This window comes from Gorilla gorilla, chromosome 14 (genome assembly GCF_029281585.2).
Source record: "Gorilla gorilla gorilla isolate KB3781 chromosome 14, NHGRI_mGorGor1-v2.1_pri, whole genome shotgun sequence".
NCBI lineage: Eukaryota > Metazoa > Chordata > Mammalia > Primates > Hominidae > Gorilla > Gorilla gorilla.
The window spans coordinates 61,703,933-61,729,977 of record NC_073238.2 but is presented as its reverse complement, the minus strand read 5'-3'; the positions used below and the strand labels follow the sequence as shown (position 1 = coordinate 61,729,977).

At 37.2% G+C, this 26,045-nt stretch overlaps 1 long non-coding RNA gene and 1 pseudogene across 1 annotated transcript in view; one reads left to right on the top strand and one right to left on the bottom strand.

The window, feature by feature from the left end:
• The window catches only part of LOC129526235 (uncharacterized), a 272,494-nt gene that overhangs the window by 198,189 nt on the left and 48,260 nt on the right, over positions 1–26,045 (top strand). The gene's annotated exons all lie outside the window — the stretch shown is intronic.
• On the bottom strand, positions 16,293–16,509 carry LOC109029303 (guanine nucleotide-binding protein G(I)/G(S)/G(O) subunit gamma-5-like; annotated as a pseudogene).

The window sequence follows — 26,045 nt, the reverse complement described above, 5'->3', positions numbered from 1 at the left end:
GCAAATATAAGCCCTGGAGGGTTATGCCCTCATGGAAATTACCATATAGCTGGGGATCCTAAAATTGAAACCTCTAACTCCAATATGAAAGAGAATGGAAAGCAGTACTACATGAGAAGATTAAAGGGTGGACAAACATGGGAAAGAGAGCTTAAACATGACTGGATGACTTGGAAAGGCTTTACAAAGATGCCATTTGGCTTTAAGTTGGAATATGGATACAATTTTGATATGTAGAGAAGGAAAGGTAGAACATTCTGCCTGAGAAAAACAACAGCAAAGAAAACAGGAAATGTATGGTGGGTTCTAGAAGAGCAGTCAGGCTACTTGGCTGGAGGACATGGAGGAAGGAGACTGGAGCATATCAAGGACAAGGTGGTGTGGGTTTTGAGTGCCATTCAGAGCACTGGGGGCTGTGTTCTGCTGGGAAGGAAAGCTGTTGAACCTTTACTCCTTCTCCTAATCCTTCTCTTTCTCTTCCTCTTACTGCTACTCCTGCTACTGATAGTTTCATAACAGCTAAATGACATGGTGTACTTTCTATCTACCATGCACTGTTTTAAACATTGTACATTTATTCACTCAATCCTTGAAATTAGGTACTATTAATATCATCTTAAATTCACCAGATGAAACAACTAAGGCACATAAAGATTAAGTAGTTTGCCAACCATTACAGCTAACACTTGACAGTCAGGACAGCAAGCAATCTGATTCCAAGGTTAGACTTTTATTCCCACCGTGTGCTGTCTCCGATGAAATTTTTAAAAATTATGTGGTTAAGACCAAGCAAGCAGAGAGGAGTGGGATGGCCCACTGTCACTGCTGGCAGCAGGTGCTGGCTCTGAGAGCCTCCCATCATAATTCTTCCTTATCCAGGAGGCAACAAAGAGACACCCCAAGTTCCCATTATCCAGAGTACTGCCAGCATGAAGAATTTTCCCTCTCCTCTCTCACAGAAGGAGGTACTCTGGGCGTATGGAAGACATATCATTAGGGAGACCCAGTGCTGGGGGCCCCAGGAAGAAGTTATATGAAGAAGCATGGAATAAAGTCATCTATAGCCATATGAATCCCACTTCTTGGGCTTCCTTTGAAGTTGAGAGTACTCCTCGGTCACACATGAGAAGACTGAAGATCAAAGAAGTTAAGTGACTTGATGCAGTTATATAAATCAATAGTGGCAAAGCCAGGACAATAGCCAGGATTTTTTGCTCTTAGACCAGAGCTTTCTTTACTTGCCCTAGTTGCTTCACTCATTATAGTCCATGAGGCATACACCCAGGGAGACAGACAAGATGTCACTAAAAAGCCAAGATGTGCCCTCACAGTAACAGTGGGAAAGAGCTAGTTAGGAAATACATTTCAGAAAACATGGAAATGTATGTGGCCTAAAGCAGAAGAATGGAGCCAGATACTCTATTCACCATACAACTTCAGCTCCAGGGATTTACAACAAGTGTGACAGCTAAGATAACTTTTTAAATAAAAACTGTCAGTGATTATAAACCCTGGAGATGTTATAAACAGATTGTCAACTTTAATTATTTGAAATCATTTCCTAGAATTTGATCTTTTAATCTTGCACAAAAATGGAAGATACAGGTATACAATTTGTTTTTTGTGCTTCTTTTACTATTTGTGAATCATCATAACACTGATGTAACTTGCCTTTGCAAGTGGGCTAATGGATTGTTAATATTTTTGTGAGCTCATTTTAAATCAATATTTTATGGGTGTCTGCCGTGTGCAAGTATGTAGTTAGGTGCTGCGTAGTGTGTGCTAGATGATAAGGATGCTGCGTATACTAAAACAACAATGCAAGATTGACCCTGAAAGATACACATGAAATAAACAATTACAGGGATTGGTATCTTACACTCTACAGAGCCTCAAACCTAGTCCTCTCCTGGTGAATGGTTCCACCACTTGGAGGAGGAAATAAAATTCTGATAGATAGTATTGTGAGAAGCACATGTTTAGGAAAAGAAGTGGCATGAGAATAGGTGAAGAAGGTGTAGAAGGTGGCTTGAGCATTTAGTTCACTAGTTTTGGAGAATAAATGGAGAGAGATATAAATAGAAAAGTAGAATTAATATAACAAAAGACTTACTAACACTCCAGCCTACAGAAAAGGCGCTGTGTGTGGCAGGAATGTGGAAGAACTGAATGTTTCTGAGCAGGGCTGATGCTCTGTTGTTGCACTGAATAATGATTATGATAGATTGACTCTTTAGCCCATAAACTCTGAGAGTCTAACTCCGTGATCAAGTGGCTTTGTAAGAACATTAACCAAGTTGGTCCATGAAGGATGAAAGAATCAGAAAGAGAGAAAACCATCAGGAGGCTATTACATTAGTTAAGTTGTGAAATAATAATAATAATAATAAAAACATTAACTGGGAATTAAAGGTGAAAGCCTGGGTGGGGATGTAAAGGTTGTAATAAAAGCTATAGAGAATGTAAAGAGAGCATGCAGGTGTGTTCAAGACTCGACAACTTACTATATGTAGAAGGTCATATGTGAAAAGTCAAAGATAAACTGTCTTGTAAGCTCCTTAAGGTTAGACTTCTCATCTTGCTGTTCTGTTGAATTAGTTTTCTACCGCTGCTGTGACAACTTCTCACAAACCTAGTGGCTTAAAACAACATAAATTTAATATCTTGCTGTTTGGGAGATCTGAAATGGGTTTCACTGTACTAACATCAAGGTGTCAACAGGACTGAGTTCTTTCTGGAGGCTCCAAGGTAGAGTTTGTTTTCATGCCTTTTCCAGCTTCTGAGGCTGCCCCCACTCTTTGGCTCATGAGCCTCCTTCAACCTCTGATTCTGCTGTCAGATCATCTGTTCTTACTCTGACCTTGCTGCCTCTCTCATATGGGGACCCTTGTAATTTCATTGGGTCAACATGGATAATCCAGGGTAATCTCCCCATCTCATAACATTTAACATACCTGGAAAGTTGTCTTTGCCGTGTAACATACTTACGGGTTCTGAGATGAGAATGTGGGCATCTATCAGGGTCATTATCCTTCCCACCGCAATGTAGACCCTCCTAACTGCCCATCCCAATGTACATATCTGTCATAGAGAGGGGCTCAACAGTTATTTGTGGTGACTGAGATGATGAAGGTAAAAATAAATTAGTGATCAGCTGATTGTTCAGAGAACTCAAGAGAAGAAGATAAATCGTATAGCAGTATACAACCTAGGAAGGTGTGTGGAAAATGGCCACTTGGTACACATTCAGTTAGAGGAGATAGAGGAGAGTGGAGGAGCTTCCAGGAACTGCTAATATTTAAAAGGCACCAGGAACTTTGAATTATTTTTATACTTTGGTTTAGAACCTCAGGTATCCAATGTGCGTATCTCAGGCACACAAGGTGGAAGTGCCCCTGAAACATGTCACTGTCATTTAATAAACCATCAGAGCTCTGATACATTATTTCTTACTCTCAGCCCACACTTGGGTTTTCAGATTGATTATGTACCTGTACTCATTCCGTCACTGAGCCATTTATCTATTTATTCACAAATTTTTAAGAGGCTATTCCTATACATCTGCCTCTATTCTTAGTGCTAGGAGATTTAAAAATGTACTTTCATGGGCACCATCATGAGTATGCTTGACAATTAGTTGCTGTGTTATTCAGTTTAATATTTAACAACTTCTGTGTTCTGGACTCCACAAGACAAGTTGAGTTCCTGCTCCCAAAATAAGATAAACTTGCATTGTGGTGTAGGAGGTTTGCAGACAATAAACAGAAAATAGCAGCATAATAAGGTAGAACTGCAACTAGAAATAGGATTCATTCCCTAAAGGGTTAAGGAAGGCATCTTTGAGAAAGGAATATGTAATGTGAATCCTCAATAAAATGGCACTAGTAAACTTGCCCTTCTGAGTTTATGATGCAAATACTTGAGACTTATGCTATAAATTTGAGAAGTAAGAATTTATAGACTCAATAAATAGGCCACCCTTATCAATCAATCCCTATTCGCAAAGCATGTAACTTGTATGAGTTCTCAATGAATCCAATCACCTATTCACCTTTCAAAGAAAAGCATTACAAATTCAGAAGCCTTGTGCTTATGCCCTAATAGAATTTATGGCTACATTATCTTCAGCCCAGCTCTCTGATGTTCCCCACAAAATGATTCCTACCAAATGACAGATTCTGGCTTACAATGTAAGTTTCTGCAGGCCACATCTCCTCTAGTACGTCCCCTCTTCAGTCTCTTCTAAGCTGAGCAGTTGCCCACCAAAGCATTTGAGTCAAACTTTTCTGGGAACACTGATAAAACTATTCATTAGCTAATGGATTTCTAAGATAATTGAATTGAATTTCCCCTTCTTCAATCCAACTACTAGAACAGCAAATTCTTCACATTTTTATTCCAGGACCCCTGGTCTCCACTAGAAATGAAATAAACTGCCTGGAAACATGGCCATTGCTCAAATTAATTTTTGTCCTTCAAGTTTTTAGTTTAATCAAAAATATGTGTGAGTCTGCATTAGACAGTGATCTGCTTGGGTAGCAGAGAAGGAGGAAAATAAATAAGAAAGAAAAAGAAAATGAGGAAGTAGGAAGGAAGAAGGGGAGGGAAAAGGGGAGGGAAAAGGAAAGAGAAAAGAAAGCACCTTTTACATTGTGGGCCTATCCAAGCAGTATCTATGAAAGGTTGTAGGATGTATCAATATTTATTTACCAATATGCTTTCCTCAGAAGTTTAGATCCTCTTCTAGGGCTGACAGCAGTATTATTGTTGAACCAGTCTACATTCATATAAACAGCACATAGAGAACACTTTACATCACATATTTGAACAAAAGAAACACAAATATTTCCCTACCTCCTCATCCCCTTTTCTGAAAAATCAAACAAGCCAATGACATTTTTTGAGACAAATAGCACTTCCACTCCAATAAAAAATTCTCCTCAGGGGAAATGTACATTTGCATGCTCTCTTAGCAACTTTAATAACTTATCAATGTTTAAGAAGGGCAAATACTCCCTGATACCACTTATATGAGGAAACAAAAATAGTCAAAGAAGCAGAGAGTAGGATGGTCATTGCTAGGGTTGAGGGATAGTGGGGAAAATGGAGGAATTAGTCAAAGGGTGCAAAGTTTCAGTTACACAAGATGATTTAGTCCTAGAGATCTACTGTACAGCATAGTGCCTATTATAGACAATACTGTATCGTATACTTAAAATTCGCTAAAACCAGAGATCTTGTGTTCTTATCACATGCAAAAAAATAATAATAATAAAGAGGATGGGAATAAACTTTTGGAGTAGATGTATGTTTATGATGTAGAATGTGGTGATGGTTTCACAGGTGTATACATATTTCCAAACTCATCCGATCATACACATTAAATATATACAGCTTTGTGAATGTCTGTCATACCTCAATAAAGCATTTTTTTTTCGAAAGAATTGTGACCATTTCTGATTTCTGATGGTAATGTTTTAGAAAAAAAGAAGAAATTCCTTCTAGGAGAATAAAACAGATAGCAGGGAAGAATAAAAGGGTTTCTTCTTCTTCCTAAAGAAACCTTGGGTGGGAGGGGGAGGAGAAAGAAGGAGGAAAGTAAAATTGGATCTTTCAAGGACACTGTGGAGACCTCTCCAGGGCAGATGGGACTTGAGAGCCATCAAAGTAGCTTGTCCATGTAGTACTCATGCAGGTGGGGACCTGGTACCTAGGAACTGCTAATAGCATAGAGGATCAGATTCAGGCACAACTTCTTGGTGTGTTTTAGCAAAAACAAAACGAGATGAATTTGCCAGCACACACTGAAACTACATGGAAAAAAATTCCGAAAACATTTCAAAGGATCAAGGTACAGTAGACCTAAATTAATAGTACAACATCTCTCATTACTAGAATGGAAACAACAGGTCTGGTTGATGCCTGTTTCATCCCACTTTCCTCTGGCTCTCCTGCCATTCTCTAAAGAAAGCTCGTTACTTGCCAGACAGATTCTGTACACAGAAAGGTGCACAAATGGTAAGTATGCAGCTTGATGAATATTCAAAACGTGGACACACCCATGAAACTGCCACCCACCATCACAGGAAATGGAATATTGGCAGCACTCCAGACAACCTCTGTGCCCTCAGTCATGATCCTCTCCCTGCAAAGTTACACACCAGCCTGACTTCTATCAAAATTGTTTATTTTGACCTTCTTTAAACCTTATGTAAATGGAATTATACAGTATATACTACTGTATCTGTCTTCTTTTGCCTAATGTATGTTAGTGAAATTATCCATCCATATGCCAATAAATTCCCATTGCTATATAATATTCTATTATATGACTGTACCACTATGCTATTACCATTGCATTTAGGTTGTTTCAGATTAGTGTAATTAAGAAAGTGCTGCTATAAACATTATTTATTGAACATATATACTTTTAGAAACCTGTGTACGCCTATCCAGGAATGAAATCACTAGGTCATATGGCATCACACTTTTGCGTTAGTGGATAATGACAAACACTTATGTACTCATAGCATATGAGAATTCTAGTTTGTGTACTGGTAATATTTGGTATTGTTAGTCTTCAATTTCAATCGCTGTGGTGATTGTTTAGCAAATAGTTGTGATAGTAAGTTCTGGTTCCAGAATCACTAACAAGCTTAAGCACCTTTTTAAAATATATATATACTTTAAATTCTGGGATACATGTGCAGAACATGCAGGTTTGTTACATAGGTATACATGTGTCATGGTGGTTTGCTGTACCCATTAACCGTCATCCAGGTTTTAAGCCCTGCATGCATTAGGTATTTTTCCTAATGCTATCCCTCCCCTTCTCCCCACCCCCACAACAGGCCCTGGTGTGTGATGTTGCCCTCCCTATGTACATGTGTTCTCATTGTTCGACTCCCACTTATGAGTAAGAACATGTGGTGTTTGGTTTTCTGTTCCTGTGTCAGTTTGCTGAGAATGATGGTTTCCAGCTTCATCCATGTCCCTGAAAAGGACATGAACTCATTGTTTTTCAAGGCTGCATAGTATTCCATGGTATATATGTGTCACATTTTCTTTACCCAGTCTATTATTGATGGGCATTTGGGTTCAGTCCAGTCTTTGCTGTTGTAAATAGTGCTGCAGTAAGCATACGTGTGCATGTGTCTTTATAGTAGATTGATTTATAATCCTTTGGGTATATACCCAGTGATGGGATTGCTGGGTCAAATGGTATTTCTGGTTCTGATGCTTGAGGAATCGCCACACTGTCTTCCACAATGGTTGAACTAATTTACACTCCCATCAACAGTGTAAAAGCATTCCTATTTCTCCACATCCTCTCCAGCATCTGTTGTTTCCTGACTTTTTAATGATCGCCATTCTAACTGGCGTGACATGGTATCTAATTGTGGTTTTGATTTGCATTTCTCTAATGACCAGTGATGAGGAGCATTTTTTATATATGTTTGTAGGCTGTATAAATGTCTTCTTTTGAGAAGTGTCTGTTCATATCCTTCACCCACTTTTTGATGGGGTTGTTTATTTCTTTTCTTGTAAATTTGTTTAAGTTCCTTGTAGATTCTGGATATTAGCCCTTTGTCAGATGGATAGATTGCAAAAATTCTCCCATTCTGTAGGTGGCCGGTTCACTGTGATGATAGTTTCTTTTGCTGTACAGAAGCTCTTTAGTTTAATTAGATCCCATTTGTCAATTTTGGCTTTCGTTGCCATTGCTTTTGGTGTTTCAGTCATGAAGTCTTTGCCCATGCCTATGTCCTTAATGGTATTGCCTAGGTTTTCTTCCAGGGTTTTTATGGTTTTAGGTCTTACATTTAAGTCTTTAATCCATCTTGAGTACAGAACAGAGGCCTCAGAAATAACACCACACATCTACAACCATCTGATCTTCGACAAACCCAACAAGAAAAAGCAATGGGGAAAGGATTCCCTATTTAATAAATGGTGTTGGTAAAACTGGCTAGCCATATGCAGAAAACTGAAACTGGACCCCTTCCTTACACCTTATACAAAAATTAAGCACCTTTTCATATGCTTGTTTAACTGCTTGGATATCATGTTTAGGAAAGTGTCTGTTCAACTTTGCTCTTTTTTCTAATGAGTTAATCCTTCCTTCCTTCCTTCCATGTTTTAAAAAATATACTGTATTTTTTAGAGCAGTTTCAGATTTACAGAAAACTTGTAGAAATTATTTTCTGTTAACACGTAGGAGTTCCTTTTATGTTCTAGAAACATGTTTTCTGCTATTTCTATGTATTGCATATATTTTATCCTACGCCATGATTTGACTTTTTATTCTCTCAGTATCGTTTGACAATAGGTTCTCAATTTGAATGTAATTTACAAAACTTTTCCTTCAGCATTAGCATTTCTTGTGACAAGATATCTTCCCCATCCCAAGGTCATGACAATATCTTGTCCCCTACCTCATATCATATCAACAAATCAATTTCTGGTGACACATACACTCAAATTTTTTGTCCACTTTGTAGTATGTTGTTTGTTTTGAGTTATAAGAATTCCTTATATATTACAAATACAAATCCTTTTTCAGATATCTGTTTTGCAAATATTTTTCCCAGTCTATGACCTGCCTTTACTTCTTCTTAACATTGTCTTTTGAAGAAGAAAAGTTTTATTACAAATTAAACTTCAATTTATTAATCTTTTATTCTATACTTTATGCTTTTTAATGTCATGTTTTAAAAAATCACTGCTAAGCTTAAGGTTACTAAGATTTTTCTCCTAAATGTATCTCTGGATTTTATATCACTTTAATTTATATTTAGTCCTGTGACTCAAGTTAATTTTTATGTATTGTTTGAGGATCATATTTTTGCATATGAATATCTACTTGTGACAGCACAACTTTTTGAAAAATTATCCTTTGCCATTGAATTGCTTTGAGACATTTATTAAAAATCAATACACACACACACACACACACACACACACACACACATATATATATATAGGTTTATTTCAGGATTCTTTATTCTGTTCCATTGATATATTTGTCTACTTTTATATCAGCCCTACACTGTTTTTATTGCTATACCTTTACAGTAAATTTTGAATCAGATAGTGTTCTTTTTCAAAGTTGTTTTGGCTATTTTTAGTATTTGGCATTTCTTTGTAAATTTTAGAATCAGTTTGTTAATTAAAAATATACCTGATGGAATTTTAATAGGAATTGTATCGATGCTGTAGATCAATTTGGGGAGAATTTATATATTAACAACATGAGGCAGGGCACAGTGGCTCAGGCCAGTAATTCTAGCACTCTGGGTGGCTGAGGTGGGTGGATCACCTGAGGTCAGGACTTTGAGACCAGCCTGGTCAACATGATGAAACCCTGTCTCTACTAAAAATACAGAAATTAGCTGGGCGTGGTGGAGAACACCTGTAATCCCAGTTACTCGGGAGGCTGAGGCAGGAGAAGTGCTCCAACCCAGGAGACAGAGGTTGCAGTGAGCCAAGATTGCACCAGTGCTCTCCAGCCTGGGCAACAGAGTGAGACTCTGTCTCAAAAAAACAATATGACTCTTCTAATCCATAAATACCTCTCCATTTGTATAGCTTTTCTTGTATTTCTCTCACCAGTGTTCGCAGTTTTCGGAAAATTTTGGATATTCCATGTTCATAAATTACAAGAATCGATATTGTTAAAATGTCCGTGGTTCCCAAAGCAATCTATAGATTCAGTGCAGTTTCTATCAAAATATCAATGACACTCTTCACAGAAATATAAATAGAAAAACAATCCTAAAATTTATATAGAACCACAAAAGACCCAGACAGGTATACATTGGTCTGTAGTTTTGTTTTTTTGTTATGTCTTTTCCTGGTTTGGGTATTAAAGTGATACTAGCTTCATAGAATGATTTAGGAGGGATTCCCTCTTTCTCTATCTTTCAGAATAGTTTCAATAGGATTGGTATCAATTCTTTGAATGTCTGATAGAATTCAGCTGTGAATCCATCTAGTCCTAGATTTTTTTGTTGTTGTTGGCAATGTATTTATTACCATTTCAGTCTTGTTGCTTGTTATTGGTCTGTTTGGAGTTTCTATTTCTTCCTGGATTAATCTAGGAGGGTTGCATATTTCCAGGAATTTACCCATCTCCTCTATGTTTTCTAGTTTGTGCATGTAAAGGTATTCATAGTAGCCTCAAATGATCTTTTGTATTTCTGTGGTATCAGTTGTAATATCTCCTGTTTCATTTTTAATTGACATTCTTTAGAGATTCTCTCTTCTTTTCTTGGTTAATCTTGATAATAGACTATCAATTTTATTTATCTTTTCAAATAACCAGCTTTTTGTTTCATTTATCTTTTGTATCTTTTTTGTTTTGATTTCACTTAGTTCTGCTCTGATCTTTGTTACTTCTTTTCCTCTGCTTGGTTTGGGTTTGGTTTGTTCTTCTTTCTCTAGTTCCTTGAGGTGTAACCTTAGATTGTCTATTTGTGCTCTTTAAGACTTTTTGATGTAGGTATTTAATGCTATGAACTTTCCTCTTAGCATTGCCTTTGCTGTATCCTAGAAGTTTAGATAGATTGTTTCACTATTATCATTCAGTTCAAAGACTTTTAAAATTTCTATCTTGATTTTATTGTTGACTCAATGATCATTCAGGAGTAGGTTATTTAATTTCCATATATTTGCATGGTTTTGAGGGTTCCTTTTAAGGTTGATTTCCAATTTTAATCCACTGTGGTCTGAGAGAGTACTTGATACAATTTCAAATTTTTAAAATTTATTAACACTTGTTTTTCAGCCTATCATATGGCCTATCTTGGGGAATGTTCCATGTACTGATGAATAGAATGTATATTCTGCAGGTGTTGGGCAGAATGTTCTGTAAGTATCTATTAAGTCCATTTGCTCTAGGGTATAGTTTACGTCCATTGTTTCTTTGTTGACTTTCTGTGTTGATGACCTGTCTAGTGCTGTCAGTGGAGTATTGAATAACTCCACTATTATTGTGTTGCTGTCTATCTCATTTCTTAGGTCTAGTAGTAATTGTCTTATAAATTTGGAAGCTCCAGTGTTAGGTGCATATGTATTCAAGATTGTGATATTTTCCTGTTCGACAAGTCCTTTTATCATTATATAATGTCCCTCTTTGTCTTTTTTAACTGCTGTTGCTTTAAAGTTTATTTTTTCTGATATAAGAATAGCTACTCCTGCCTGCTTTTGGTATCAATTTCCATGAAATATACTTTTCCACCTCTTTACCTTAAGTTTATGTGAGTCCTATGTGTCAGATGAGTCTCTTGAAGACAGGAGGTACTTTATTGGTGAATTCTTATCCTTTCTGCCAAATAAGTGGAGCATTTAGGTCATTTACATTCAATGTTAGTATTGAGATGTGAGGTACTACTGTATTCATCGTGCTGTTCATTGCCTGAATACTTTTTTAAAAAATTTGTTTATTGTTGTTGTTTTATAGGTCCTGTGAGATTTATGCTTTAAGGAGATTCTATTTTGCTGTATTTTGAGAATGAGTTTCAAGATTTATAGCTCCTTTTAGCAATTATTGTGGTCCTGGCTTGGTAGTGGCAAATTCTCTTAGCATTTGTTTGTCTGAAAAAAAATCTGTATCTTTTCTTCACTTATGAAGCTTAAATTCTTGCCTGATAATTGTTTGTTGAAGGAGGCTGAGGATACGGACCAATTCCTTTTAGCTTGTAGGGTTTCTGCTGAGAAATCTGCTGTTAATCTGATAGGTTATCCTTTATAGGTTACCTGATGCTTTTGTCTCACAGGTCTTAAGCTTCTTTCCTTTGTTCTGACTTTAGATGACCTGATGACTATGTGCCTAGGCAATGATCTTTTTGCGATGAATTTCCCAGGCGTTCGTTGAGCTTCTTGTATTTGGTTGCCTAGATCTCTAGCAAGGCCAGGGAAGCTGTCCTTGATTATTCCCTCATATATGTTTTCCAAACTTTTAGATTTCTCTTCCTCCTCGGGAATACCAATTATCCTTAGGTTTGGTTATTGAACATACTCCCAAGCTTCTTGGAGGTTTTGTTCATTTTTTAAAATTCATTTTTCTTTGTCTTTGTTTAATTGGGTTAATTCAAAAACCTTGTCTTTGAGCTCTGAAGTTCTGTCTTCTGCTTGTTTGATTCCATTGATGAGACTTTTCAGTGTATTTTGCATTTCTCTAAGTGTGTCCTTCATTTCCAGTTGTGATTGTTTTTATTTAGCTATTTCACTGAATATTTTTCCCTTCATATTTTGTATCACTTTTTTTACTTCATTAAGTTGGACTTCACCTTCCTCTGGTGCCTTCTAGATTAGCTTAATAGTTGACCTTCTGAATTCTGTTTCTGGCAATTCAGAGATTTCGTCTTGGTTTGCATCCATTGCTAGTGAGCTGGTGTGATCTTTGCTGGGGGGTTAAAGAACCTTGTTTTTTCATATTACCAGAATTGTTTTTTTCTGTTTTTTTCCTTTTTTGGTAGACTATGTCACCAGGAATATCTGGGCTCGAGAGCTGCCATTCAGGTTCTTTTGTCCCATGAGGTTCTCCTTTGATGTAGTGTTCTCCCCTTTTTCCTAGGGATGTGGCTTCCTTAGTGCCAAACTATAGTGAATGTTATTTCTCATCTTGATCTAGCCACCAAATGGAGTTACCAGGCTCTGGGCTGGTACTGGGGGGTGTCTGCACAGAGTCCTGTGATGTGAGCCATCTTCAGTCTCTCAGCTGTGGATAGCAGCACCTGCTCTGGTGCAGCTGGTGGCAGGGGAGTGAAATGGAGTCTGTGAGGGTCCTTAGTTGTAGTTTATTGCACTAATTTTGTGTTCTTTGGCCTCCTGCCAGGCGGTGGTGCTTTCAAGAGAGCATCAGCTCTGGTAATATAGAAGTGATCATGTGGTGGGTGGGGCCCCAGAGCTCAGGAGAGAATATGTCCTTTGTCTTTGGCTACAAGGGTAGGTAGAGAAAAACTATCAGGTGGGGACAGGGTTATGCATGTCTGAGCTCAGAGTCTCCTTGGGCAGGGCTTCCTGTGGCTGCTATGGGAGATGGGGGTGTGGTTCTCAGGCCAATGGAGTTATGTTCCCAGGGGGATTATGGCTGCTTCTGCTGTGTCATGCAGGTCACCAGGGAACTGGGGAAAGCTGGCAGTGACAGGCTTCATCCAGGTCCTATGCAACCGAAAAGGCTGGTCTCACTCCCACCCTGCCCCCTTAACAGCACAGAGTTTGTTTAACGGCAGTGGGTGAGCAGGACTGAGAACTTGCCCCAGGCTACCAGCCTCCTGGCTTTCAGGTTTCATGCCTCTGCGCCTGCTGTGGCTTCTGTGCTGTGTCTGCACTCCAGATTCACCCCTTCTTCAGAGTTCTGTCCAGGGATCTTTGCATTCGGTCAAAACTGTTACAAAGTAGCTGGAAGTTTCCTTCTTTCTGTGGTCTTTTCTCAGTTCCTCTGGCAGCCCTCTCCAAGGACCTCTGCGAGACAAAGTCAGAAATGGCTTTCCTGGGGGCTGAGAAAGCCCATAGGGCTCTTTTCGCTGCTTCTTCTACCCCTGTATTTTGCTTAGTTCTCTCAAGTTGTCTCAGCTCCAGGTAAGGTCAAATCCTTCTCCCATAATCTGGACCTTCGGGTTCCCCACTGAGGGTGTGTGTCTGGGGATGGACTATCCCTCTTTCCCACTTTCACACTTTGGGCACTCACAGTTTTTGGGCTGTTTCCTGGGATCTGCAGGAGCAACCTGCTTCCCTTAAAGGGTCTGTGGATTCTCTCAGCCTTCCTGGTATGTTCCTGTGGTAGTTCTTGGAGCAAAAGTTCATGTCTCCACACACTGCTCTATGAGTCTGAGTGGAAGCTGCAATTCAGTCCTGCCTCCTGTCTGCCATTTTTCTCCCTTCTTGTATTAAATATTTAAATCTAAGACCTAAAACTATAAAACCATGACAAGAAAACCTTAGAAAAACTCTCCAGGACATTGGTCTGGGCAAAAATTTCTTGAACAATACCCCACAAGCATAGACAACCAAAGCAAAAATGGACAAATGGGATCATATCAAGTTAAAAAGCTTCTGCACAGCAATGGAAACAATCAACAAACTGAAGACAAAACCCACAGAGTGGGAGAAAAATACCCATTGCAAACTACCCATCTGGCAATCAATTAATAACCAGAACATATAAGGAGCTCAGACAGCTCCCTGGGGAAAAAAATCTAATAATGTGATTTAGAAATGGGCAAAAATTTGAATAGACATTTCTCAAAAGAAGCCATACAAATGGCAAACAGGCTTATGAAAAGTGCCCAGTAGCACTGATCATCAGAGAATGACAAAAACTACATGACATATCATGTCACCTCCGTTAAAATAGCTTATATCTAAAAGTCACACAATAACAAATACTGGCAAGGATGTGGAGAAAAAGGAACACCGTACGCTGTTGGTGGGAATGTAAATTAGTACAACCACTATGGAGAACAGTTTGGAGGTTCCTCAAAAAACTAAAAATAGAGCTACCATACGATCCAGCAATCCCACTGCTGGGTATATACCCCAAAGAAAGGAAATCAGCATATTGAATAGACATCTACATTCCCATGTTTATTGCAGCACTAATCACAATAGCCAAGATTTGGAAGCAAACTAAGTGCCCATCAACAGATAAATGAATAAAGAACATGTCATAAATATACACTGTGGAGTGTACTATTCAGCTATTAAAAATGAGATCCTGCTATTTGCAACAACATGGATGGAAGGGAAGGTCATTATGCTAAGTGAAATAAGCCCGGTAAAAAAAAAAAAAAAAAACCAACATGGCATGTTCTCATGTATTAACGGGATCTAAAAATAAAAACAATTAAAACCATGGAGATAGAAAGCAGAAGAATGGTTACCAGAGACTGGGAAGGGTAGTTGGGTCTGAGTGGGGTGAGGTGGGGATAGTTAATAGGTACAAAATGTAGTTAGAATGACTAAAACCTAGTATTTGAGAGCACAACAGAGTGACTACAGTTAATAATAATTTAATTGTATATTTTAAAGTAACTAAAAGTGTGTAACTGTTTGTAACACAAAGGATAAATACTCAAGGGGATGGATACCCTATTTTACATCATGTAAAATAGGTATATATTTTGAATTTTTGTGGGCACATGCTATGTGTATATATTTATAGAGTAGATAAGATGTTTTGATACAGGTATGCAATACCCACAAAAATTAAAATAAAAACTTTTTTCAAAAAGTAAAGAGAGGAAAGTAGGACCCTTGGGAGTATTATGAATATATGAAACATGGGTAAATACTCAAGGGAATGGATACCCTATTTTACTTGATGTAAAACAGTAGGTATAGATTTTGAATTTTTGTGGGTACATGGTAGGTGTTTATAGAGTACATAAAAAATGTTTTGATCCAGGCATGCAATACCCACAGAAATGTACCCACAAAAATTAAAATAAAAAAATTTTCAAAAAGTAAACAGAGGAAAGTAGGAACCTTGGGAGTACTATGAATATATTAAATTCATAGTGCTATGAATATATGAAAGTACTGTGAAATATGAATGGTGCTAAAGAAACGCGGCAAACTCAATAAATAAATCTAGAGACTAAAAAACACGTAGTGGGTCTTTTATCCTCCTCACTCGGCTCTTTGTCTTTTAGTTGGTATATTTAAATTATTAATGTTATGTATTTATTGATATATCTGACATATTTCTTGTTCTGCTTGTTTCCTCTGTTTTTCCTTTTCTGGTTTTTTTTTTCTGCCTTCCTGTAGGCTACTTGAACTTTTTGGAATTTAATTTTCACTTTTCTGTAGTTTTACTTTTGTAATTTTTTAGATCTTTTTGTGTGTATTTTTTAGTGGTTGCTATAGATATTACATTATAGAGACATAACTTACTACAGTCTATTGGTGTTGACTTTTTACCATTATGAATACAATTTAGAAATCATACCTCTCCTTTAAGTCCTTTTAATCTTTCTCATTAGTCATACAAAGATCTTATATATTTTCTCTATATACATTGAAAATCTCATCAGACAATATTGTCATTTTTTATACTAAGTATTTTATTGTATGTTGCTGCCAGTGTATATAATACAATTAACTTGTGAAATAGAAATTCATGGAAATTCAGAGAGGTAGACGTTAAGGACTGATAAAAGTAAACGTCTGTGTATTATGGCACATGTATTACAGGCATAAGCTTTTGTATGTGCTTCAAGTTTAGTGCTCTTGAATATTCACTGGTTCATGAGAAATAGTTTGGGAAACCTTTGAAAAGATTCATTTTACTATGAAAAGGAACAGACCTTCTGAGGTCTGAAGGGATTCATACTTGAAGATACTCCAGTCAGCAGAGGTCTGTCTTGTTGAACATTCTGCAGACAGAATTGTTCCAAGCCTGCAGCTGCCTGGGAAATGTTTACACTGTTGAGCCTTGGCTCCAGCCAGAGCTGTTGAGCCACTTTTTTCATAGGAGAAAGTGGTTACACTGGAGGAACCAGACATGGCACATGCAAGAGTCTGACTGATTATTGGGTTGGTGGGTCATGGGTCCAGGGGTGCCAGATAGCAGAGCCATTATTGTCATTTTCATCACAATCATCAAACATAATTTAGAAACTTAAGAGGATAATAAAAGTCTGTTGTGTTTCCCATCTTTCCTCCTTTCATTGCTCTTCCTTCCTTCACAATGTTCCAAAATACTTCCTTTCTAATTTTCTGTTTTAAGAATTTCCTTTAACAATTATATTAGCATAGGTTTGCTAGTAACAAATTCTCTTAATTCTATTTCATATGAGAATGCCTTTATTTCTCCTTCATTCCTGAAAGACATTTTCACTGGATACAAAATTCTGGGTTGACAGTTCTTTTTTATTTTGGTCCTTAAAAAATCCTATGCCAATTTGAGGGGATAATCTAGACTTCTTACTCAGTCTCTATACCTTGGGTGAGGGATGACATCTCACTATGCCTTCTCAAATTGCCCCCACTGACACTACAGGGTAGGGGCAGTGCTTATTATTATCCAGTGTATTCAAAAGTCCTGGCTCCACACTCAAACTTCTCTGATCCCATCGCAGTGCTTTACCACACACACAGCCAGGTGAGGGTGGAAGCTTCTGATGACCAAGATGAGTTAAGGCCAGAGTTTTTTATGTAGTGTTTGCTTGAAGTAGGACAGTTACTGTCTAAAAGTTTTGTGTCTTGCTATGCTGCCTCTCTCTTGCTCCTTTGACTAGAAAGAGTGGGCTTTTCTTAGGTCCCTCTTGTCTGAACACATTGGTATTTCCAATATTTAAGCACCCAGTGGGACATATACGAAGCAGAAAGAAAACCCAGGAAATTCATTGTCATCTTGTCACTCAGGACCTGAAGTCCCTGGCCAATGTGCCTTCTTCTTGCCATCTTTCAGAGCATTCCTATGTTTTTCTTATATGCAATATCATATGTTTTCAGTGGTACTTAGTGGGAAGAACAACAGAGGAGTTCATCTACTACATCTTTTCCAGAACAGAAAATCCAATCACATTTTAAAAATTGGGTTGTTTGCCTTTTTATTATTTGGGAAGAACTGACATCTTAAAAATATTTAACTTTTCAATCAATAAACATCGTTTATATCTTCATTTATTTAGATGTTGTTGAATTTCTCTCATTAAAGTTTTCATTTCTACCTTGAAAATCCCCATTTCTTTATTCACTATGTCCATTTTCCTTTAAATTAGCAAACATAATAATTGTTTAAAATCCTTATCTGCTAATTCCAATATCTTGATCCTTTCAGTGTCTGCTTCTTGTTTGTTTCTTCTCTCAATAATAGGTTATATTTTCTTTTTTAACATATCTTACCAGTTTTATTTATTTATTTATTTATTTATTTTATTAATTTTTTTGAGACAGAGTCTCGTTCTGTCACCCAGCCTGGAGTGCAGTGGTGCGATCTCAGCTTACTGCAACCTCTGCCTCCCCGATTCAAGCAATTCTCCTGCCTTGGCCTCCCTAAAGGCTGGGATTACAGGTGTGTGCCACCATGCCTGGCTAATTTTTGTATTTTTTAGTAGAGATGGGTTTCACCATGTTGGCCAGGCTGCTCTTGAACTCCTGACCTCAGGTGATTTGCCCACCTCAGCCTTCCAAAGTGCTATCTTACCAGTTTTAAAATCTTATTCGGAATACCGTGTTTTAAGCAACAGTGGAGACTAAAGTATGATTTTCTTTTGATTTTATTTTGTTTTCGCTAGAGGTTTCAATGCTATCTTCTCTCTGACTGCTAGAATAGGGGCTACTTATTCAGATTTCAAAAAAGATCAAGTTTAACTGGTATTGGTTCACAGCTTTAATAGATTCAATTTAACTTTGGATAACATAGTTTTCAACCTCTCACACTGCTGCTATCATGTTACTGACCTCTATATTCTCAGCAGTATTTGAGCTGGAAAAGAGTTGTGACTCAGTTTTAGATAGATTTGATTAACCTTTGGATTGAATCCCACCGGGGTCCAGAATTCAAGTACCAGTAGAGTCACTAGCACCTTCTTTACTGCTGCCTTCTCAGTAAAATTTTGTAGATAAAAGAGAATTATTAAGTTGAGTGATATATTTTTTGTATTTAGGGATCATCTAGATCTCTGTCTATTTTTTTTCCATATCACCTTAAATTTAAAGCTTCAACTATTTTACTTTCCCTTGCAGTGGTATCTATTGTAGGTTTTCTTTCCTATCTGTTAAAATCCAAACCAGTTGATTGACTTCATGTATGGAAATTGATATAGCCATCTGCTCAACTCTGAAGGGTTCTTCCTCCTCTGGATGTCAATTCACCAACATTTCCTTGAGTCCACAACTCTTTGATAACTCAGTAAAAAGTATGATGATAATTTTACCTTCATTTTCTTGTTTGTTATCATAGAAGCGAAGATATTTTTCATTCTTTCGCAATCTAACCTGATGTTCATGAAAGTGTTGTTTACTTGCATAATTATGTTAAATTGTGGTTAAGCTGCAGCCGAGAGACACTTATCCATGGTTGGGTTTATGTTAACTGGTAAAATATGACTCCTAAAAATTATTAATATATAGCAAGAACTTCTCCAGTGTTCATACCTTTGGACTGATTTTTTTTCATCGTAAGTACTTGAAAAATAATCAGAATTGTGGATAATTATTTATATCCCAACTGGTAATTACAGTAGTATTTATAAGAAAAAATTGGAAATCCCCCAAATCTTCAACAAAAGAGGAATGATTAAATTATGGAGAATTCAAATAATAAAATATTACTCAGTAATTAAAAATTTTGTATTGAGTTTTTAATAATTTGGTAAATTATTATGATATGCTAATAGAATGAGTAAGTACAAAGATAGAAATCTCTAGTTTAAGCTCAATTATGTAAAAATATATATTCACAGAGTATATACCAATATATCAAAGTACTCTCTCTAGTATTATATCCATTACATGTTTCTGTAATTTACCTATTTTGACTATGACAACTTTAAGAATAAATGTTAGAAGTCCAATATAGGGACTGCCTAGAAACAAAGGTAAGAATGGGTAGATGATTAGTTTGGGAAGGAACTGGAATGAAAACAAGGATGAAGGGAATTGAACAAAGTAACAGATACTTGTAAAGCTAATATAATTAAAGATATAGTGAAGCAGATGAAGTCCTTTCAATGAGACATGTTATGTTTTTTGAGAGAATGCAGCTATGGCGGGAAATGTTCAGTTAATTAGTAACTAAGACTGAATTCATGTTACATATATACTAGGCCAAAGCAAGAGCTGAAGAACTTGTACATCCATCACACAGCTTGCACAAGAAAAACAGTAGTAAATGCTTCTTTAGGGTCACACCTTGTTTGAATTTTACCTGGTTGCATATTGCAACCTAATGTTATGATTATTTTTTCTTGTAGCCTAATATTATATCACAGGCAAATGAATAGGATATTGAGGGGTATACCAGGCTCCTCCCAGGCTTCATGGTTTTGCGTTCCATTAACAGCTTATTTAATTCTTTCAGAATATTGTAGTCAATCACTTGAGATAGGGTTGCATAACAGACTTTTTAAGGGAGTGTAAATCTAATTATTCTATCATGGCATGTTGCAGAAATTATATTTCTTCAATTAATAATATTGTAAATAATATAATAACATTATTATAATAGACAGAGGCCATTACAGTTTAATAGTGATTAAATTGTGAAGACTGGAGTTAAATTTTAAGGGTTTGAAATCTAGCTCTACCACCTACTACCAATGTGACCTTGAACAGATCACTTGACCTTTCTTTGCCTCAGTATCTTTATCTGAAAAATGGGAATAGAGTGACTGCCTTTTAAAGTAAACGTGACGATTAAATGACATGTAGTAAGACTTATGTTGATATTAATAATTCTATTATTATACATCAATTATGGTCTTCTCTTTTCTTTGCACCAAGGATGGGGGATGATCCCTGGGAATAAAAGATAGGAAAGCTGAACTGTATATCAGCATCTCTGTGTCACTGATATAACAAAGTCTTAAAAGGGAACGTCAGTTTCCACTTTCTCAGCTCCCTTAACCATGTGTGTCACTAGTTTTCCTCTTCATGGTGGGATTTTCCAGGATGTACTAATAGAACACAATCTGAGTTTGGATGTTAAACATAGCAGCACACATACATGCACCTAGAGCTGATATAAAACATCCTCATTAACACATACAAATCCAAAGAAACATTTTATTTAATGCAGAAGTTGTAGGTGGAAAAGAGAAATGATTTTTTTTTTCAGAATTAAAAACGACAAACGCAGCCCATTTGTCATCAGTCATCAGCCTCCCACATTACATTTTCCTTTGAAGGTGTATTCATATTTTTTGTTTCAGGGCAAAACTTCTGGCCAATCTACTCTAGAAGAGTAGTAAAACTACTAAGTTATTTTTTTTTCCCTGTTGGCCCAGTTAGAATGTACTTTTTTTTATTAAAAATAATTGTATAGATCTAAATTATACAACTTCTATTATTTGCAGATAAGGTAATTTTAGATATGGAATTTAATCAGTCTACTAAAAATATTTATTCAGCAGCTTCTATTTCTCCAGGTCTGAACTTGATGATGTGAACAATACAGTTAAATTATAAGGCATGAATTCTTCCAAGAAGCTGACAGGATTCACCCCACAGATGTCAGTAGGCCTGCAGTGTCTGTGTAAATAGATTTGGCCATTTATAAAACTGAGACTCAACTCAAAATTTATCATTTTAATTCAGGTGAAACAAAAGGCAAACTAAATAAATAAATAGGCTCTCCACTGCCAAGGATGGCCTTTTCACACTCCCATGCAAAAGACACCAGGACATCCCATGGCCTGAGTTTGGGTTCCTGGAAAGGGAAGAGAAACATCTTTTTTGTTTGTTTGTGATGGAGTTGTTGCCCAGGCTGGAGTGCAGTGGCGTGATCTCGGCTCACTGCAACCTCCACCTCCTGGGTTCAAGCGATTCTCCTGCCTCAGCCTCCTGAGTAGCTGGGATTATAGGCACATACCGCCACATTCAGCTAATTTTTGTATTTTTAGTAGAGACAGGGTTTCACCATGTTGGCCAGGCTAGTCTCGAATTCCTGACCTCAGGTGATCCACCCGCCTCGGCCTCCCAAAGTGCTGGAATTGCAGGTGTGATCCACTGCACCTGGCCGAGAAACATCTTAATACATTAGATAGGTAGGTATGTAGGTAGGTAGGTAGACAGACAGACAGACAGACAGAGAGACAGACAGATAGATAGATTAGTTAATGGGGTAGCTATTAGGAAGAACAGTCTGAGCAAAGCACTGATGACTTTGCATGTATGGATGAAAAATATCAATGATTACAGGTAGAGAAATACAATGCCATCTTAGACTTTCTGTGCAAAGCATATGATAGACATGCAGGTAAATCAAAATGGAAATGTTTAGTGTCAAGCACATAGTAAATCCCATAATAATGAATGAACAAATGAAGGAAAGTACAAAAATGTTGTGAAAAAATATTTGCTACAAATACTCATCACTCAAGAAATAGAAGTGATCTGAAATAAGAATATATGAGTACCATGTGGCAAGCAATGATGTAGGGAAGAACAATTGACATCTATTAAATGCTTTGATGTGCCAAGGATTATACAAGCACTGTCTTATGTAACTCTCATAACAATCTAGTGAGTAGGTACTAGTATTGAAATTCTATAGTTTAGGAAACTGAGGCCAGTAAATAATAAACCTGGAGTGTGCACCACGATCTGGCAGACTTCAGAGCTCATGCTTTTTACCATGAGCCTCTACTCTCTTACCAGAAGTTGAGGTCTGACTGCTGTTATCATGTATTGCTTTTCAGACTAATGAGTACAATGTTTTAATATTGTAGTTTGGAAATTAAAATGGAAATTTAATATTTCAGCCAGGGCTTCCTTCCACACCACAAGTAACTGAATTAAATATACTGGGAAAATGAAGCAATCATATGTGTATTATGCTGGACTCTTCCCAAGTAACAGGGTCTCTCTCAGAGGTCAGGTATCCACAGAGGATTAACAAGTAATTCTGATAAAGGTTACCTCTTCAACATAATGTCAAACTACCTCTTGCACCAGGCTCATGAAAATCAGGCCTGTGACCCAGTGGGAGTGCCAAAGCACTGGATTTCCAGGATTACAGTCATCCACCAGACACAATGCAGTCTCCTTTGGCTTATCAAGAACACTGAAATATCTGTCCTCAGATGGGATTTTTTTTTCTTTTTTTTTTTCTTTTTTTTTGAGATGGAGTCTCACTCTGTCGCCCAGGCTGGAGTGCAGTGGTGCGATCTTGGCTCACTGCAAGCTCCGCCTCCCGGGTTCACGCCATTCTCCTACCTCAGCCTCCCGAGTAGCTGGGACTACAGGTGCCCGCCATCACACCCGGCTAATTTTTGGTATTTTTAGTAGAGACAGGGTTTTACCATGTTAGCCAGGATGGTCTCGATCTCCTGACCTCGTGATCCGCCTGCCTCGGCCTCCCAAAGTGCTGGGATTACAGGCGTGAGCCACCGCACCTGGCCAGATGTTTTTATATTTGTATATATATGCTTCCTAATTTCAGGGCCACCTTTGAAAACATGATTTGTAATAAAAAATAATTTCATAAAGCTTTCCTATTTTTGACAAAGTTCCAAATAGCCTCCTCCCCTCCACACTGTCCTCAGCTATTTTTGAAAGCACAGTTCTGATCATGGAGCTCCTCTGCTGGAAAAGCCCAAATGGCTGTTCAACTCGGATTGGTTGTTAAGGTTTTTACAATATACGTCCAAACTATTTTTCAAACTTTGTCCTCAACAACACCTTCTTCTCTTTGCCCCAAACTGTGTCCTTTCCCAAACATTCTTACACTTTCAGATCTCAGAGCCTTTGCTCCTGCCATGCCTTCGCTAGGGTATCCTCTCCCCTCCCATTCTCCACTTGTCCACTATTCCTACTTATCGTTCAGGAAATTACAGATTACATTTTCTACCAATTCTTGTTATCCTTGAGTTTTCCAATCAGAAGTGCTTTCTGTTCCCTTTGAGTCCCATGGCTTGGTGCATATGCCTTTAATATTTATCATAATTTAACGTGATGATTGCCTATATTCCTATTTTTCTCACTAGATTATGAGCTTCTTATGTAAAAAACAACAACAAAGGTTTATTCATTTTGGTGTCTTGTTGCCTAGCCAGAACATTTAGTGAACAAAGATCAACCATTAGTTAGTTGATTTTAATCAACTGGTGATGACTGATTCAAAAGATTCTTGAAGTCTAAAGAATAAATTTCTGAGATTAAATTTGGTTTCCAACTGGTCTTATTTGTATGGAATTCCCCTTTTTTAGATGAATAAAAAATGTAGAACTCTTGTATTGTTTAATTTAAGAATGCCTCTTTCACCTTCCAATTAATTTTTTCCAGCCAACATTAGGAGCTTGTTTGTATCTTACAGAAAAGACTGGAGGGTCAAAGAAACATTCCAAATGCAATATTTTACTGTGAGAAACACTGGCTTAAATAAAGAGAAGATAAACATACTTAACAGACATCCCAGTGTTTAGACCAGTTAAGGAAAAATTTAATCAAGAGGCCAGGAGACAGCTCAATGACTCATGAATATTTAACATGAATTTCATTAAGCCTAACAACATTGAGAAATGCTGTTATATTTACAGGAGTACCTTTGGAAATGGTCTGTAATACCCAAATGCCAACTATTGGATAGCCCTTCAATGTAAATCATATATTTGAACATTAATTTATACTATAACAGAATTAGGAATCATTGATAGAGCCAAGTAAGATATGTGGTAAATGTAATATTGTCCTTAGTTTAAAAAGCCATTTTGCTGGGTTTGAATTGTTGAATATAGGCAAATATGAAATAGTATTTTGGGAATAATAGTGTGGTTATGGTAATAGGAGCAAAGAACAATCTGTGGACTGGAGACGTGCCCCTAACTTTCCCAAAGGCCTTAAACTAGGGATCCGGCAATAGGAAAGGATGAAGGAGAAGCATATTTTTAACCCAGTTCTCATTGCACAAAATGGGGCACAAAGCAATGGCTTGTTTCCTTTTCTCCTTGCTTCCTGTGGCTGGACATTCAGTGGTGATTGAAGTAGCATATGATACATCATTTGCAGCTTTCATATCCATGACCTTTAAATTGATTTGCCCTATTTTTCACTTACTATATTTCCATCTTGATTTCAAAAACTTGCATCTCAATCATACTAGGGAGATTTCTGAGCCACAACCACTTCAAGCCATTAATCTGCTGTATCTTACATATCTGACATCAGCATGACAAAGTGTTGGAAGTAAGGGTGATGTGCTGTAACAGTTGTCACCCCACCCATCAGAGATTATATTTGGCTGACCCTTCAGGTGACCCCTTCTTCATTCATTCTTCCACATGCTTCCTTTCAGACCAGAAGATTGGTGGAAGAGAATGATTCACCCAGAGAAAGGAAGGCCAGGTTTTGGTAGTGGGTATGATAAATGAATGAAATATGATGAGTAAGAAAGGTAAGTTAGAAAATGAAGGAATTGGTACCCCAGTTGTATCTTTCTGTTTTCCTGGTTTAAGGATTACCATCAATAAATTTTGTATATTACTTTTTCTTTCTTATGTTCAGACCCAATATTGAATTCCACTCTTCTAATAACCATTTGTACTGAGTCAAACACAGGTTTTACATGTTTCACTTAATAGTATATAAAGTATATAAAGCTGAAGATCTTTGAGTAAAATTTCAAAGTGTTTTATGTTAAAGAATTATATTAAACAGGAATAGTTTGAAATCTTTTCTATACCTAGAAAACCCCATACTTTTGGCCCCAAAGCTCCTTGATCTGATGCACAACCTCAGCAAAGTTTCAGGATACAAAAACCAATGTCCAAAAATCAGTAGCATTCCTATACATCAACAATATCCAAGCTGAGAGCCAAATCAAGAATGCAATCTCATTCGCAATTCTATTCTCAAAAGAATAGAACACCTGGGAATACAGCTAACTGGGGAGGTGAACGATCTCTACAATGGGAATTACAAAATGCTGCTCAAAGAAATCAGAGATGACACAGAAAAATGGAAAAACATTCCATGCCCCTAGATAGGAAAAACAAATATTGTGAAAATGGTCATACTACCCAAAGCAATTTACAGATTTAATGCTATTCTTATCAAACTACCAACAACATTCTTCACAGAATTCAAAAAAACTATTTAAAAATTTTAAAAACTATTTTAAAATTTTTTTACATTTTATATTATATTTTTATTTTTATTATACTTTAAGTTCTGGGATACACGTGCAGAGCATGTTTGTTACATAGATATACGTGTGCCGTGGTGGTTTGCTGCACCTATTGACTGATCCTGTAAGTTCCCTCCCCTCGCCCCCTACCCCAAAATGGCCCTGGTGTGTGTTGTTCACCTCTCTATGTCTGTGTGTTCTCATTGTTCAACTCCCACTTATGAGTGAGAACATGTGGTGTTTGGTTTTC